The following is a 16730-nucleotide window of genomic DNA, read 5'->3' as shown; positions in this document are numbered from 1 at the left end:
TCTTCTAGTCTTTAACCCCTTACAAATTTTGCACGGACAATAACATTTTCCATCACCTTTTCTTTTCAAGTTAGACCACAATCTAGCAATTGTCTCCTTATTTTGTTGTTCGTTGATATTGTCTAACATGGTCTTTCTTCATGGGCAAGAAAATAGAAATTATTAAAATACATAAGACAACATTGTAGCATCTTATAATCATCTGTTATAAAACCAAAGCACTTGGGAGTGATTCTTTTGTTTGTCACAGTCCAGGAAAACAGTGTCTACTGGAGCCTTGAATAATTGACTAGAAAGATTTTTAATTCCTTTTCTTTTTCCTTCTGATTTTTTCACTGTCACTTCCATCCTCCGAGTCAGATGCCCTTGCCCTTTTCTTTCTTCTTATTTTTTCATACTCATTGTCATGCTTTGAATTATTTTTCTTTCTTGGTGACTCCTTACTGCTCTCACTGTTAGTTTCACTCTCAAAATCTAAGTCTGATGTATCAGAATCTGACGAACCTGATGAACTAGAAGAATCTTCATTAGAGGTAGATTCATCTGACTCAGGAATAGACTTTTGCTACTGCATTACAAGCCTTGGCATATTCTTCAAATACTCACATAAACTCTCTGTGATACCACCAAGACCAATAGAAGTAAAGAAATTGATAGCAAACCATGAATTTTTGGGATTGTCCTTTGGAGAAATTGAATCAAAAGACTCCTGCATTGTTGGATCGTTTAACCTTTCATTAAGCAACAATATACCAAGCTGCTCTGCCAACTCCTGCAAGAGAATCTTTATAAAAATACGGGAAGAGGAAGTAATATCTTCCTCTGTCTCACGTATATAAGCAAGACAATGCCATGGAAGAGCATCTATGCCAAGTAAGTGGGCAAAAAACTTTGCAACATTACGCAGTTTATTTATTTCCAGTTTGTGTATCATAGAATACTGTTATACAAAACACTTATCAAAAAATTCCTCATATATTTTATTGATCATACAGAATCTTTGCCCAAGAATACCATAATAACGAAGGTATGTTCTCTCTTGACCAGGTTCAAGCTTGATCTTTAGTAGCTTATGACCAACTTCCTCAAAATCAACACTTGACATGATTGTCAAATAAATTGTACGTCTTAAATTGACCAAGTTTGTCTCTGTCTCATCCTATATTCTCATCATCATCATCATCATCATCATCATCATCATCATCATCATCATCATCATCATCATCATCATCATCATCATCATCATCATCATCATCATCATCATCATCATCATCATCATCATCATCATCATCATCATCATCATCATCATCATCATCATCATCATCATTGTCAAATAAATTGTACGTCTTAAATTGACCAAGTTTGTCTCTGTCTCATCATCATCATCATCATCATCATCATCATCATCATCATCATCATTCTCCCCTTCCGCTTCATCTGAAGAAGCATCTCCAAGGATATCTTTCTTCAGTTTTTCATAGGTTGCCTCATGCTCTAAGAAATCAGGACCTAGCTTGAAAACATCCAAACTAGTCTCTTGATCAAGTTCATCTTCTAGGAAAACTTCATGTGTTAACTGATCTGGACGCATAGCTGGATGACCCTCAAACTTAGCTTTGCGAAATGCAAAAAGGCCTTCGATTAAAAACTGTACTCGTTTGTCAATTTCCCCCTCATGGAAAATACCTCTAAATCTTTCAAAAATCCCATAGAGACCTTTGGGTGAAAGGTCTTGCAACAAAGAACCACATTCTTTCACGAACCCAATAGCAACCTCTACACTATCATCTGTGGGGTTCTCTAGTAAAAGGGTGAGAAGTTCCAAAGCAATGATCTCATGTGCAACTTGTTGATTCACTAAATGAACTATGAATTTGGCTGCTGCTATCAACATGTGCTTGTCATTGCATTTGTATGCCCTCTTAAGCTGCAAAATAATTCTTCGCAAAAGCGGATTGCCAACTTCAAGAAATTTTGTATTTACCACAGCAACCAATGCAGCAAAAACATCTGTAAATCCATGGGATTCCATTTGGGATTTCATACAAGACCTACAAAATAGACCCCTCCCACAGATGAGATTCTCTGCAAACAACTCTGGAATGATGTTCTTGATGTTAGATGCATTTACCTTGTTTACTAACCCATTGATACTCTTCCGAAGGGCATCCCATGTCATGCGTTGGTATTCCACATTGCTCTTGTCTTCCACATCTTTCATCATTTGAGCCAGCTTAAATGGGGGAATGTAAACACCCCCACTTCTTCCAACACCCTTCTCAGCTCCTCTTACAGCACCTTCGCCATTCCCATTCTGAGATGGAGTAGACACAACACCAGAAGTTTTCACTTCCACTGCCTCTCTATCCCTCTTGTTTCTAGAAGCCCCTTTACCACTTAATTCATGCTTATTTCTGTACATAAACCCATCAGGAAGCATGAGTTTTTGCATATAAGCTCGCCCAAATATTTTACAGTTATTTTTCATCAAGATTCCCTCAGGAGCTGGCAGATCCCGCTTCCATACTTTAATTCTGTTTTCTCAAAGGACAATCCTAAAAATCCATGCATTGCAAACAACTTTTTACACCTTTGTTGGTTGTGGTGGCGTCACAGAGAGTTTACATCAATAAATGAAGAACATGCCAATGCTTTTAATGTAGCAGTAGAAGTCTATCTCTTATTCAATATCTCTAGTGAAACCCCCATGATCTTTTGTTGGAGTAGAATTTGTTATATTCTAGAAAGGGTCTTGTCCTTTGTTGATGGGATATTCATCTACCTCAAGAAATAACTGTTCTTTTCTCCAACAAGAAGTGGAACTAAATGAAGATCTAGCACCATGAAATGAATCCTCAAAAGGATTACTATATTTAGTTTTGGTAGATAATGATCTAGGTAAAATACTAATGTGGCTTTAGGAAACATTATGTACTAGCTTATCATACTCTAACAACTTTGGTGTGACATGCTACATCCAATTAAGTCTCCATCTATATCTCTATTGTGTTTATGGATTGGGATTCAATGTACTCTTTTTATACATAGATTTTACTTTCAACTAAGGAGGTTTGTATGTACTTACTTGTCTTTCGATTGTATCCCTATTTCAAGAATTTCTTCTATCAACAAATCATTTGTTGTAAGTTGTACAAGTGGAAGCTTGAACATGCCTTCCGTGCTAGCCTTGTTGATATGTTCAACACCATCTTGTGCAACAAATCTTTAGAACTCCACTATTTCATTGAAGAGTGAGTAGTAGGGACAATCTAGGACACTTATAGAGGTTTTGCAAGAGAGATAAATAGACCTAAATATTATGGCTTAATAATGATCAATAGGTAAACAGATAAGAAACTCTCAATATCAAAATGACTTTCTCAATTGTCTTTACTAGAAATGGATAGATCGGCTAATAATGGCTTTATGACTGTATGTCCATTGTCAACTTTAGACTCAATCCAAGAAGAGCTAGAACTAATATGTGATATCTAGATTTATGATCTCTATAATATAACAATCCCATAATTGTGTTTCCACGCATCTATACCACAACACAAACATCATGCTAGTGTTCAACCATAGCAATTGATATCCTAATTATAGAATGTGAAATATGCACATAACTATGAATAAAGATTAAGAAAAACAAAGAAAGATGCTTATTGCAAACATAAATGACTAATGGACAAGAATTGAATTCATTGTAGATAGTTTTGAATATCAAATTCACTTATTTGTATGCCTCAAAGAAATGTGGTTTCCTGGACTGCAATGATTGCCAGATATGCACAAAATGGATTTGTTGAGAAGGCTTTAGAAAATTTCAAGCAAATGCAATCGACAGGTGTAAAGAAAAATTCCACGACCATTGCTACTATCCTCCTTGCCTGTGCCAAAATGGGAGATTTGGAACAGGGTATGGACATTCATCGAAGCATAAAGGATAGAGGAATTTTGTCAGATGTTGTAGTTGCAACTGCCCTAGTAGACATGTATGCAAAATGTGGAAGCATAGACAAGGCACGTGAACTGTTTGATAGAATGCCTGAAAGAAATGTTGTCTCGTGGACTGCAACAATTGCTGGATATGCACAAAATGGTTTTGTCGAAAAGGCTTTAGACACTTTCAAGCAAATGAAATTGGAAGGCATAAAGCCAAATTCCACAACCTTTGCTAGCATCCTCCCTGCGTGTGCAAAAATGGGAGCTTTGGAACAGGGTATGGACATCCATCAAAGCATAACGGATAGAGGAATTTTGTTAGGTGTTGTACTTGCAAATGCCCTGCTTGACATGAATGCAAAATGTGGAAACATGGACAAGGCTCGTGAATTGTTTGATACGATATCGCAAAGAGATGTTATCTCATGTGAACAATCAACACGTGCATATACGGGAGGAAGGGATTGCTGCTACAAAATTGAACGCTCACTCCTCAATCACAATTCTATGGTTTTACGAGATTAAACTAGGACAATTAACCACCACATGTATATTTTTTGCAACTTGAAATTAAAAAATTGGGCAATTTGAATCTACCTCCTGCACGGGATTGCAAGCAGTGCCACAAATGCTTTCGACGCGGGTTTGATGTTCTTGGGGGTTGAAGTCGCCATGGACGCGTACGCGAGAAATTTGCAATACAAATGAATTGCCCTCTTCTTCTTTTTTTAACTTATAATGGCCGTTGTCATTGGAATTACGATGAACTCGAGCACTTTTTTGGAAAAAAGAAAATTCTCATTGCTAATGCTTTCTTCGTTGAAACCAAATGGGAAATTTTCGTCGGAATTACGACGAATGCGGGCATTTTTTCAAAAAAAAATCAAATTTGGCCACAATATACCTTCTCCGTCGGAAACCTCAGTCAGAAATCTAGTCCAAATGTATTAGTGAGAGCAATATTTATTTTTTCCATACTATTTGTAGACTCCAAAATAAGATCAGGGTATTTTGGGATGTCAATTTGCCTCCCTCCCAGGTATTTATCTTGGATTACCCTTCACAGTTAAGGAAGTCTATAACTCCTTTTGGAACTCCATCCTTGAAAGAATGTAGAAGAAACTTGCAGGTTGGTAAGGCAGGCTTCTTAGTAGTGTTGGCAAACTTTAGCTCTTGGCTTCCTCTCTATAAGGGATCCCTGTGTACTTTCTCTCTTTATTCAATATCTCGACCTCTATGGCTGAAAATTTTGAAAGAATCCAAAGGACCTTTCTTTAGATGGGTATGGGAGAAAAGAAGAGGTTGGCTTTGGGTGGTTGGGACAAAGTTTGCTACCCGAGAGATAAAGGAGGACTGGGAATAAGGAAAATCTCACAGTTTAACAAGGCCCTCGAGGATAAGACGGGATGAAAGTTGGATATTCAAAATGTTGACCGGTGCCACATTATGAGTGCTAAGTACCTTGGCCAAGACAAATTTCACAAGGTACTAAACCTAGAGGGTGTCCCCCAGGGCTCCAAAATCTAGAATAATATTCTCAAATGCAAAGACATCATCTCTCTAGGCTTGAAGTGGCTTATTGGCAATGGGATAAACATTTGCTTCTAGGAAGATAATTTCTTGGGGGTAAACCGTTGGCTTCCATCCCATCACTCAAAAGATTACAGGGTTGTGCTACTACCTTCTTTGGTCCATCGTTAGTGATTATCTCACATCCAACAATTGGAAGCATATTCCCCTTTGTTGCCTCAATCAACCTCACTTACTGCTTGTCGCCTTGGAGGTCCAAAACATGCTTAAAAAGGTCTAACTGCCCTTCTTCCCCTGTGAGGATGAATTTATTTGGAAGTGGAATATTGATGGGGACTTTATAGTTAAATCTACCTATCTTAGTCTTATTTGGGATAACAACTATCCTGACTGGTGGAGGCAGATCTGGAACCCTCACCTCATCTCTATTTTTTTTTTTTTTGTGGACAACCCTCCATAACAAAATCCTCACTCAAGACAATCTTACCAAAAAAGGTTTTTAGCTCCCTAATAGATGTGTCATGTGTAAGATGTATGAAGAAAACGTTCCTCACCTATTGTTTCATTGTGCCTTTGCCAGAGTCCTGTGGGGGATGGTTTGTCAGAAGTTTAATCTCTATTGGACCATGAATGAGGACGACTCACCTAATCAAAGAATTGGGGGTTTCAATAGCTAACCCCCTAGTTCATCAATTATGGAAGTAAATTCCACTTCACCTAGGATGGAGTATCTGGAAGTAACAGAATAATAGGATCTTTTGTGGTGTGGAAGCCCATGTTGAGGTGGTTTTCAAGTCTTTCCTTAAGCTCCCATTGAAAAATATTTTGGCAACACTTATTAAACCCCCCACCCCACCAATCCTCCTTCAATTCGTGACATTGAGATGGCCCTACAGTGGGATCTTCCTATTGGATATTGTTGCTGCTAGGATATGTTGTTGTCATTGATGTCAACATATTCCTGTGATTTGCTCCGGTGATTGCAGATTGGGAAGATCTTATGATCTGGTTTGCAGTGTTGTTTTGTTGATAACTATTTTGCAGAGTTCGGTATATCCTCTAGTATATTTCGGTGTGATCAGATCTTGTGCTGAGATTTTGGGATATTGTTTGGGATGGTATTGTGTATTTTCATTTTAGATGGATCATGATTTTGTGCTCCACAAGTTATCTTTCTTCGTGACTGTTGCTGATTAGTTGTATTCCTGAGTTTCAGATGTTGATTGATGAAGATTTGATAAGTGATGTTGATGCAACTATTACTAATGATTCTAACATGCTTGATGATGTTTCCTAGTCATGTCCTATTTGTTCTGGTTATCCACATTGATCGTTGTGCATTTTTTTGGTGGTTTCTATCAATCGATGACGATTTTCGTGTTATGCGGTTTTCCTAGTGGTGTAGCGTGTTGCAGTTGATCTTAGTGTGATTTTTGGTGGATTTGTGAGTTTGGGAATTTGATTTCGGTCCATTTTATATTATTAAAATTATTATAGTGGTTTGGTGGTTGATCTTTGTATCGTGTGATATAATTTTGTAATTGAGGGTTTAGGGTTTAGCCGACCTTGTTATCAAGGTTGATGAATTGTATATATAGGTGATATATTCGTGTAATTTAGGTGTCGATGTTGTGTCTACATTATCAAAGAGTGGTGTATGGGCGAACAAGAGATTTATCCTTTGGTGAAGTGTTGTGTGGAGTTTGGTATTGTAGAGCAGACATCTATGCTTAATCGGAACTGTGATCAAACATTTGGAGATGCTATTCTTTCAGTTCATTTCTTTTGGATTGTAGTCCAAATCTTGTTGTAAGTCAATGAGACTTCCCTGAGGGTTGTAGCCTTCTGGGCCATTATATTTAAGTAGTGATCTCTAGGCAGTGTGCTTGAATGCATGTACATTCCCTGTTGTAATATTTTCACATACTAGTTACAAAGTATCATCTTACTGTGGGTAGGTTCCCATCGTGGTTTTTCCCTTAACCGGGTTTTCCACGTCAAATTCTTGGTGTTGTGTGTTGTGCTTTCAATTTACTCATCTGTCTTATTACTGTAGTTTATCAAATTTGTTTTTGTAGTTAAATTTGTTGATCCGGTGAAGATTGATTCACCCCCCCCCCCCCCCTCTCAGTCTTCCTTCTTTGTTGCTGCTAACACTTCCCTGCTCTTTTGTAGCCTTTGATAATTTTAAGCATTTATCAAGAATGAATACCAAATGGCAGTCGCCTCCTTTTGGTTACTACAAGATGAATTTTGATGGTACTACCAAACGTTCCCAAGGTTTGGCCATTGCTAGAGGGGTTCTAAGGTCACACCTTGGTGATTTTGTGGCAACTTATGCTGATAATTTGAATGGTTGTACAAATAATTAGGCCAAAGGCATGGCCCTAGCTTGGGGTCTTCAGATTGCCCTCTCTATTGGCATTTGTGCCATTGTCTTTGAGGGTAATTACAAACTTATTATTGATATTGTTAAAGGGATGATCCGAATCAATTGGAGAATTGATGGTATTATCAAAGACATCCTCATATTGATTTTGGGGTTTGACTCTTTTGAATTGGTCATGTTTACAAAGAGGGAAATAGGGTCGTTGATGCCCTGGTCTCCCTATTGAAGGATTGAGATTTTGGAGGATGATGAATTCCCTACCCAATAATGTTCGACTACTCCTTGAAGGAGAGTACTACAATTGGAGATCCCATGGATAGCCATATCTCCATTAAAACCCACCTACTCAACAAGGTCATGGGTGCTACTTGAGGCATAAGTTTTTGAATTTGAAAAGGCCCAACATGGTGCTAATTGGTAACGAAGGATATATGATGTGGACTTCCAAATGGATTGGAGTTCGTGGTGACCACCTCATCACCATGAATTAGTATTGTCTTTGTTTGTTTTTATTGACGATGCAATTTAACTGCATTGGAACTCACATGATACCTTTGGGGGCTTGTGCGCTCATAAGAAAGAATAAGCTTGATTGGACATATGGATATATGAATGATAATTATTTTTTAAGCCCCAGAAGAAAGGCGACAATATTAAGGTCTAATTTCTTTTCGCAAGGTAGGATTTACCTTTGGCATGTGCCATGTAGTATGGAGGTTAATTGGAGTAATTATGCTCCTATTGGCTTGCATGATTTAAAAAATCAAAACAATAATGTTAAAGATACATTATTTTTATCAAGGCAACATTATTTTTCTTAAATAGTTACTGTCGATGATTTGTGGTAGCACCTTGGCTACTAATTTTTGTGAGTCGACCATGCGAGGAGACAGGGTGTGTTTTGAACCTGATAAACCTGATGACTTTAAGAAGGATCTAGTTGTTTGCCATTACTGCATTGAAGGGGGAATGGCAGAATATTTGGGGAACCTTAGGGGGCATGACGAAACAACTCTCAATTTAGTTTGCCACGTCTTGGAATAATTGAAGGCTTGTTATTGAGGGTATCTCTTGAGAAGTCTCCAAAGAGGTCATCGCTCAATCTACTAGCCTTCCCATAGAAGGCAAGAGATGTAAGAAAACTAGCCATGTTGCCAATAGCAATAGCCTCAACAAATTCTTCAAGGGGAAGGAAGCCCCTGTTAAGTTGCAAGGTGGCTTTACCAGGGAGGAGTTTCAATACCCATTGAATCTGGTATGTTTAATGACCTTATGAAATAATTTACCCTCAAGGGTTATCATAAAGATTTTTACTATTATCATATGCCTTTGTAGAATCATTTTAGAAACCATGATCTTATTTGCCTTCCTTTTTATTTGTTGCATTCCCTGTAAATCTCTCTTAAGGAGGCCCTTGACCCTAAAAATGAGGACAAAAGGCCAAACTCGCTACACTAGGGTTTGATTTACAAACTCTATGCTTACCACTCGGTCTTATGCCCTCCGCGTAACATTATGTTGATTCAACCCCCTTTGCATTGATGGTATGATGAAAGAATAAGTATCCGATCAACTACTGAGAGGGGGGGGGCATGAATCAGTAGATAGAAAAACTGATAATAAAATTCACCAATCAATCTCTCGAAGTAAACTTAGAATAATAACTCTGTCAAGATAAAAAATCATAAGATAAATCGGTTGTCTGTTACAACAAATTAACAGTAAACAACTTCATCATATCTCAATACTTCCAGTTACCACGACCTATCCAAAAATAGTTAAGTAGTTAAGTAAATCAACCATGAAAACATAACCACAAAAACATTCACCAGTTGACACAAATATTTTTGGCGTGGAAACCCAAATAGGTAAAAACCACGGTGAGATGAGACTCACAAGATAATATCTGAACTCTTCTAAAGTTTGCCCTGTTAGGAGCCTAACCTGTTAAAGCTTTACAAAAAGTCATGTTAAGAACCGATCCTGTTGGGAATCACCCGGTTAAGGGATTGACTACAAATGCCTTGTTAGAAGAAATACCATGTAAGGAGTAACCTTGGTAGAGGATTTGAAAATCCAATCTAATGGACCACCTTGTTAGAGGATTTGAATAGCACCAAGCTTGTTAGAGCTTACCCGGTTAGGGGATTTCAATTCTGCTGTAATTGTTAGAAAACAACAAGAGTTTGTTGATCTATCTGAATAGCACTACACTTGCTTGATCAGATCCATTTCAAGCTCCTATCTACCTTTACTCAAACTGCAGATACATCATTCGGTTCGGCAACCACAAAAAATACATCATTCAGTTCGGCAACCACACACTCAACTGAACTATGTCTATCTTTTTGCCAACTCTCTTAAAAATAAACAACTTCATCGACCTTAAATACAAATCAATTAAGTTGGTAACACAACAAAAACCTAACTCTTATCAAGATTACAAACAAATTCGGTTCAAGTATGACCGTTGGATTACATAGCAATCTCTGCACATCAATCAAGAAAACCTTGATCTCTCCTTGATCACCGCTTCTTGAACTTAGTAACTCATCACACACTTTGCATTAGATGCAATACATTTGCTCATTCCCTAGACAAAAAAACCATTACAACAACTCACCAAAATCTCTTGGAATTGTCTTCATGCAATAATCATGCATGTTATCATCATTACCGCTCATCATCAGATCATAAACCAGTATAACCAATTCACCAAACTTAATCAGTTAGGGTTTATCAAAAACAACAGGTAAGGTTTATCGGTTACAACAATAGATAAGGTTTACACCGTTACACTGGTTACCGGTTCTCCTCGCAAATTCTTCCTTTCGGTTACAGTAACAATATTACAATAATATCAACAATATCATTACCGGTTTAATTGACATCAATGACAATATAACATATCATTAATGCAATCTTCATGCAAATGCCAACATGCATGCTTCTCACCCCATGGTTGTGTTTGCAAGAAGAATTGCCCCCTCTATATTTTTTCAGCTTTAGGGCAAAGCCTTTGCCTCATCATCTCTCCCTTCTTCCTCTATGACCATCACAAAGTTAAGCCCCCTGAACTTTTCCTCTCCTACTGTTGTTAAAGAGTGGAAAACCATTTGCTTTGAGGGTAAGAGCAAATCCAATGGAAAAAGGAAAAGAATCATAAATGATAACTCCATCTCTAAGGATATAGATGAAAAGGACTCTGATGTGGAAACTAAGGGAAGGAGAAGGTCATGAATACTTGCTTCTCGAGGTGCTAGTGGGAAAAAAATGGAGAAGCAGATTGTTATGGAAACAAAAGAGGACACTGAAGAGGGTGATGATGATGGTGGAAATTTAAACGACCTTGAAGGGGAGGACATGGACACAAGGGATATTGGTATTGGAAATGAGGGTGATGTTTTCCCTTCATTGGGCCCCCAGATTATGATTGAAGAGAATATGGACCCTGCTAATAAATTGAATGGAGTGGCCCTAGAAGAAATTCGACAGAAAGTGGACCCAATTATTGTAATGGCATCAAAGATTGGTAATGCGGGGGATGAGGAAAAGGAAGGAGAGAGTTCAAGGGGTGTTGTGGAAAAGATTGACAGGGGAAAGAAAGACAGTAAGAAAAAAGGGGAAAAGAAAAAGGAAAAACGGAGTTGTCCTTTTGTTGAAGAGGGATAGCCACAAGATGAATTTTGAACTGCAGGCTTTGAAGAAAGAGATAAAGGAAATGAGGAGCAGGTGGGACATCAAGGACAAACAAATTGCCAGTATTAATAAGTTTTGCATTAGAGTGATGCACAGTTTGATAATGACTCTCTGCTTGCTGCAGAACAAGGTTGCAGAAGAGGATGCAGATAAATAGGCTTGTAAGGAACTTTGAAAGTTCCTCACTAAATATTGGGACAATGTCCTTAGTTTGGTTGGGATTTGTAATCCAACTCCCTAGGTCTAGGCTTAGTTTTATTTTTAATGTTTTTATGGTTCTTTGTGGTTCTCTATGGCTCTCTAGACTTATGGGGTGTACCCCTTGTTGCTCTATTTACTAGTCTGTTGTTAAACTCTCTTTTTCAGTTTTGTTCTTTTTGTTGTTAATATGCTATGGAGAGCCCTTGGGCCATGTTAAGGGTCAACACCTTGGTTAATGCTACTTTTATAATTAAAAAAACACTTCCCTATTATTTGTTGTTGCATCACATAGTCTCTTATTGGTTGTTTCATGCGCCCTTCCCTTACCCTCCCTCTGCACAAGCTTCCCTCCATTTTTATTTATTTTTTCATCTTCTTTTATTTTTCTCACCATACACCTTCATTTTTTATGCGCTACTTCTTTTCCATTTCACACACTCATTGCCCCCCCTCACGTTGTGCTTTTTATTAAACATCCTTATCGATACCCAAATGATATCCTTCTCACATAACCATGTCACCATGTTCCACTATGTGTCCCCGCTTTTATATTGCCCCCTCCCCCCTTTTGTCACCCCCACACAACCTTGTAAAAAAAAAATAACTCCCTCGTGTTTTTGCCCGTTCCTCTCCTTATCTCCCCTTCTTCTCTATGCACCAGTTTCCTCTTCTCACCACACATTTCATCTTATCCTTGGACAAATTCTCAATGTCTTCTTCTTGGTTGTTTCTACCCTCTCCTAGCTACTTTCATTTCCTCTACAATATTATTGAAGGTGTATTGGCATCCCATCGACCTTGCCTTCTTGAGCATTTTTATCCTTTCCCCTCAATGCCTATTTATCATTTATGTTTGGAGGTGGGAACTAAATAATTGATACAATAGTTGTCAATTAAATTAAAGCCTTTCCAAAAAATCTATATCTTGCATAAGCTATGATCATGGTTTTTCATCTAACCACAGTTCTTTTGAGGCAAAATAGTTCTTGGAACTTGTCTTATACTTCCACATTTTTGCTTAAATAACTACTAGGTAGTTGCAACTTCTTTAAGTCTTCATCATCAAAAAAATCCATCCACACTGACATCTGTGAGCTTAAAATGCCCAACACTTCCATCAAAAGATCTCATACCTCCAATTTTGCATTGTGTTTCACATGAAATGCAACAATTTTGTGTAACAAGTGCCATAAAATGATTAGTAGGTGCCTCTTCAATCTATTGTTTATGGTACTCTTGTGAAATTTCTCCAGCAAGATTCCTAACATACACATGAGATCGTAGTAATTTTAGAGGTTTAGCCACTGACATCATAGAGCTAATTGAAACTCTCCAAAATTGAAGAACTGATGCCAAAAATAAAACCAAAATAAACCAAAATTTAAGGAAATAAGCTAGAAATATTTTTTGGTGGTGTTGATTGCATATTATCATAGGTACTCCTACACCAATTTTTTAGAGAAAAGATGCTACAACACACACCAAGAAGATAAAAATTAAGATCATAAACTAGATATCCAAATAATGAAAGGTGAAAGGGAAATACAATTATATAATGAATCCAAAGATTAATATTATAATCAATGCTTAAAGATCGGGGAAGAAAACATAACATCCATGGAAAACCCCATTCTAGTTGAAATTGATGATTACTAGGATGATCAAGTAGTAGCAAGTGTAATTGAATTTTGTTTGAATATGGAGATTTATTTCCTCAAAAATTTATTGATATGAAGGGTATAAAGGAGGAAATCAAAGTTCTGAGGATCTAATTGAAGAAAGGAGTTAAAGCATAAAGGAAATGACCATATTGACTCAACTTGAACATGAAAAGAGTGAAGAGTGAATTGATTAAAATGCTTGTCTCTTGAATCATCAAACTGATTAAACATATAGAGTGATTAGTCATATGGTCATACAAAACATGAAAATAAGGATCTCTATTGATTTCCAAGAAGTAAACAAATCTTAGTCATCATACCTTCTTGACCCCATTTATAGAATAAATATAGGAATCAACCACAATGAGAGAGACATACTTATTCACTTATGGATTCGCTAGGTACCATTAGGTCAAAATATGAGAAGAAGATCAATTGAAAACTATATTTGCTACAAAATGGGGACCATTCATGTATAAAATCATACCCTTTGGACTGAGGAATTCTCTATCATTCTTCAACCACATACTAGTTAATTCCTTTAAATATTTCATTCATGCCTTCTTAAAATTCTACCTAGATGATTGGACGGTTTATGAGTTAGTCAAGAATCACATTCAAACACTCTAGACAATTTTGGAATGATGTAGAAGTTTGCAATTCTCCATGAACATGAGGAAATGCATCTTTGTAGTACCCTTGGGTACATTATTAGAACATATCATCTATAAATAAGCTTTAATGGTTGATCCTATGAATGTTGCACTTATCACAATGTTGCCACCACCAAAGACAACACCAAAGGTAAACACCTTCCTTGACTATACTAGATACCATCATGAATTTATTATAGGATATGCAACTATAGTAGCACCACTAGAAGAATTAATAAAGAAAAAATTATAAATCTATAAACTAGATGAAGTTGTTCCAATAATCTTTTAACATACTCAAACAAAAGACTTTTGAAGAACCCATACCAATATTTTTGGATTTGAGAACCCATGCTAAGACTTCATTGGGCTAATCGATGCACTGACTGCAATCCAAAGCTAAATTTGTTACAATTGGCATGGAATGGCTTACCAAATTGTGTAAAATAGAACTATATGAGATTAGAAATGGGAAATCAACGTCAACATCAACTGGCAACCACAAATCCTAGGAAACACACTATTGCTTACAATATAAAAAAAAGAGAATCCGAATATATGAATGCAATGCAATGAATCAAATGGAAATAAACGATAATACCTTTCAAGCATGCACTAATGTTACCTCTATTTCTCTTCTCACTTTTGAGTATGGGTAATTTTTCGCTCTCATAATTGTATCTTAGCATTATTTTAGTAGCATGATCATATGAAAGCTCAAAGACTATGTTTGTCCATTATTAATGATTGAAGATTACTTTTATGTATTTATGATATTGATCAATGGTGGAGATCTAATAAGAAGATTTGATGAGAATGCTTGACTAAGAGATAATTGATTACATGATTGATAGATAGACAAAACCGATTGACTAGTTCAACTCAGAGTGAGTGGTAGTTGAGAGGTAGAAGTGAAGAACTAATTAGCATTAAATATTTTAAAATTATTTAATCGCGTGCACGAGAGGAAAAATAAATAAAATAAATATTTTATTTATTGTTTGGAAAAGATATGTGTAGAAAAGTGAATAAATAAACAATTAATTAATGCACATGATGGAAAGAATTAAATTAATAAATTATTTAGTTCGTGTGCATGAGAAAAGAAATAGATAAGTAAATTATTTAATTCATGTACATGAGAATTTTTTTTTAGAAAAAAAAATTAAATAAAAAATAATAATTCACGTGCATGTAGGAAATAAATAAAATAACAATTTTATCTATTATTAGAATAATTATATTTAAGAAATGAATAATTAAATAAATCAATATAATTTATTTAATCATAGAAGAGAATATTAGCTAAATAAATAATTAAAATAATTATTTTATTATAGGTGACTCGAAGAAAATAACTAATTAAATTATTTAAATTATTTAATTAATGAGGATAGAGGAAAATAATAGATTAATTAAATAGTAAAAATATCTAATTAATTTTAGAAGAAATTTGGATAATTGAATGATTAAATTTTATTTAATTATAAATGCAATGGAGGGAATTTGAAATTTGAGTTTGACTTTGAATTGGAAGAATAATGTTAACTTAATTAAAATAAAACTATTTAATTAATTTAGAGGAATAATTAGTGAAATGTTGCTAGCAAGTGTTGGATAATTTTCAATGTCTACATTTTGCCCCTCTTTGAGACAATGCATTTTAATGTTGTTTCAAAGAAATTTTTTAAAATTGTGATGTGGTTCCTTCCTTAGTGCGCCCTAATGGAATGCAGGATGGAGATAGGATACCCCCTTGAGATTTTTTTTGTGCATTAAAGGCATGAATGATCTCTCGAAATAAAATTAATTTTAGATGAAAGATGAAATATGATGAAATAGAAGAATGGTTAGTAAAAAGTGAATAATGTTAAATTACGAGGGACAAGTCATCATTGATATCAAATGCATATAAGTTAGATTGATCAAATAGAAAAGATAACATGAAATTGATCATTTGATTAGAAATTGATAGATAAACTAGACTTTGAGCTTTCATCATACTTTCACTTGTGCACAAAAAATCATATAGTGTTTTTATTTTGCAAATGGATATATTTGCACTGAGGTATGGAAATACCAAGGTGTTCATGCTATCCCTTTGCGTAGACAAATACATTTCAAACAAGGAGTGCCTTGACTCATACTAATGACAATAAAACCTTATCGAAATATGTGAGGAAGTGTTGCAATAGTTTTCACCCCATGTTCAAAACCATTGTCTTGCTCATTCGTGTCACTCAAACAAATGCCTAAAAGTCTCAAACATATTAAGTAATGCATCCATGACATAAGAAATCCTTGCAATATCTTAATACTTAGCTATTTTTTTGTTATGTCAAACTTGAAATGTGGTTTTGAAACCACCGTCGGACTCCAAAAAGGTTCTCACAACTTGCCCAGAGCTCAATGAAGCCTATGTCTTAGTCTAATCTTATATTTTTTAAACTTTTAAGTCTTCACCAACTTTTTTATATGGTTTCAAAACCACTATCAGGATCTAACAAGGTTCTCACAACTCACCTAGTGCCAGACAAGTCTTTGTTCTGCAAAGCTATTCAAAATAATTAAAGTTCAGGATTTTACAACCCAATGTTTGTTTGAAATCTTTCTTCGTTATAAAAGTTTTCAAAAAAGAGGAAAGGAGAAGAA

Source organism: Cryptomeria japonica, chromosome 3, assembly GCF_030272615.1.
Source record: "Cryptomeria japonica chromosome 3, Sugi_1.0, whole genome shotgun sequence".
In the NCBI taxonomy this organism is placed as follows: Eukaryota; Viridiplantae; Streptophyta; class Pinopsida; order Cupressales; family Cupressaceae; genus Cryptomeria; species Cryptomeria japonica.
The sequence above is the reverse complement of the archived record's forward strand: the minus strand, read 5'-3'. Positions refer to the sequence as shown.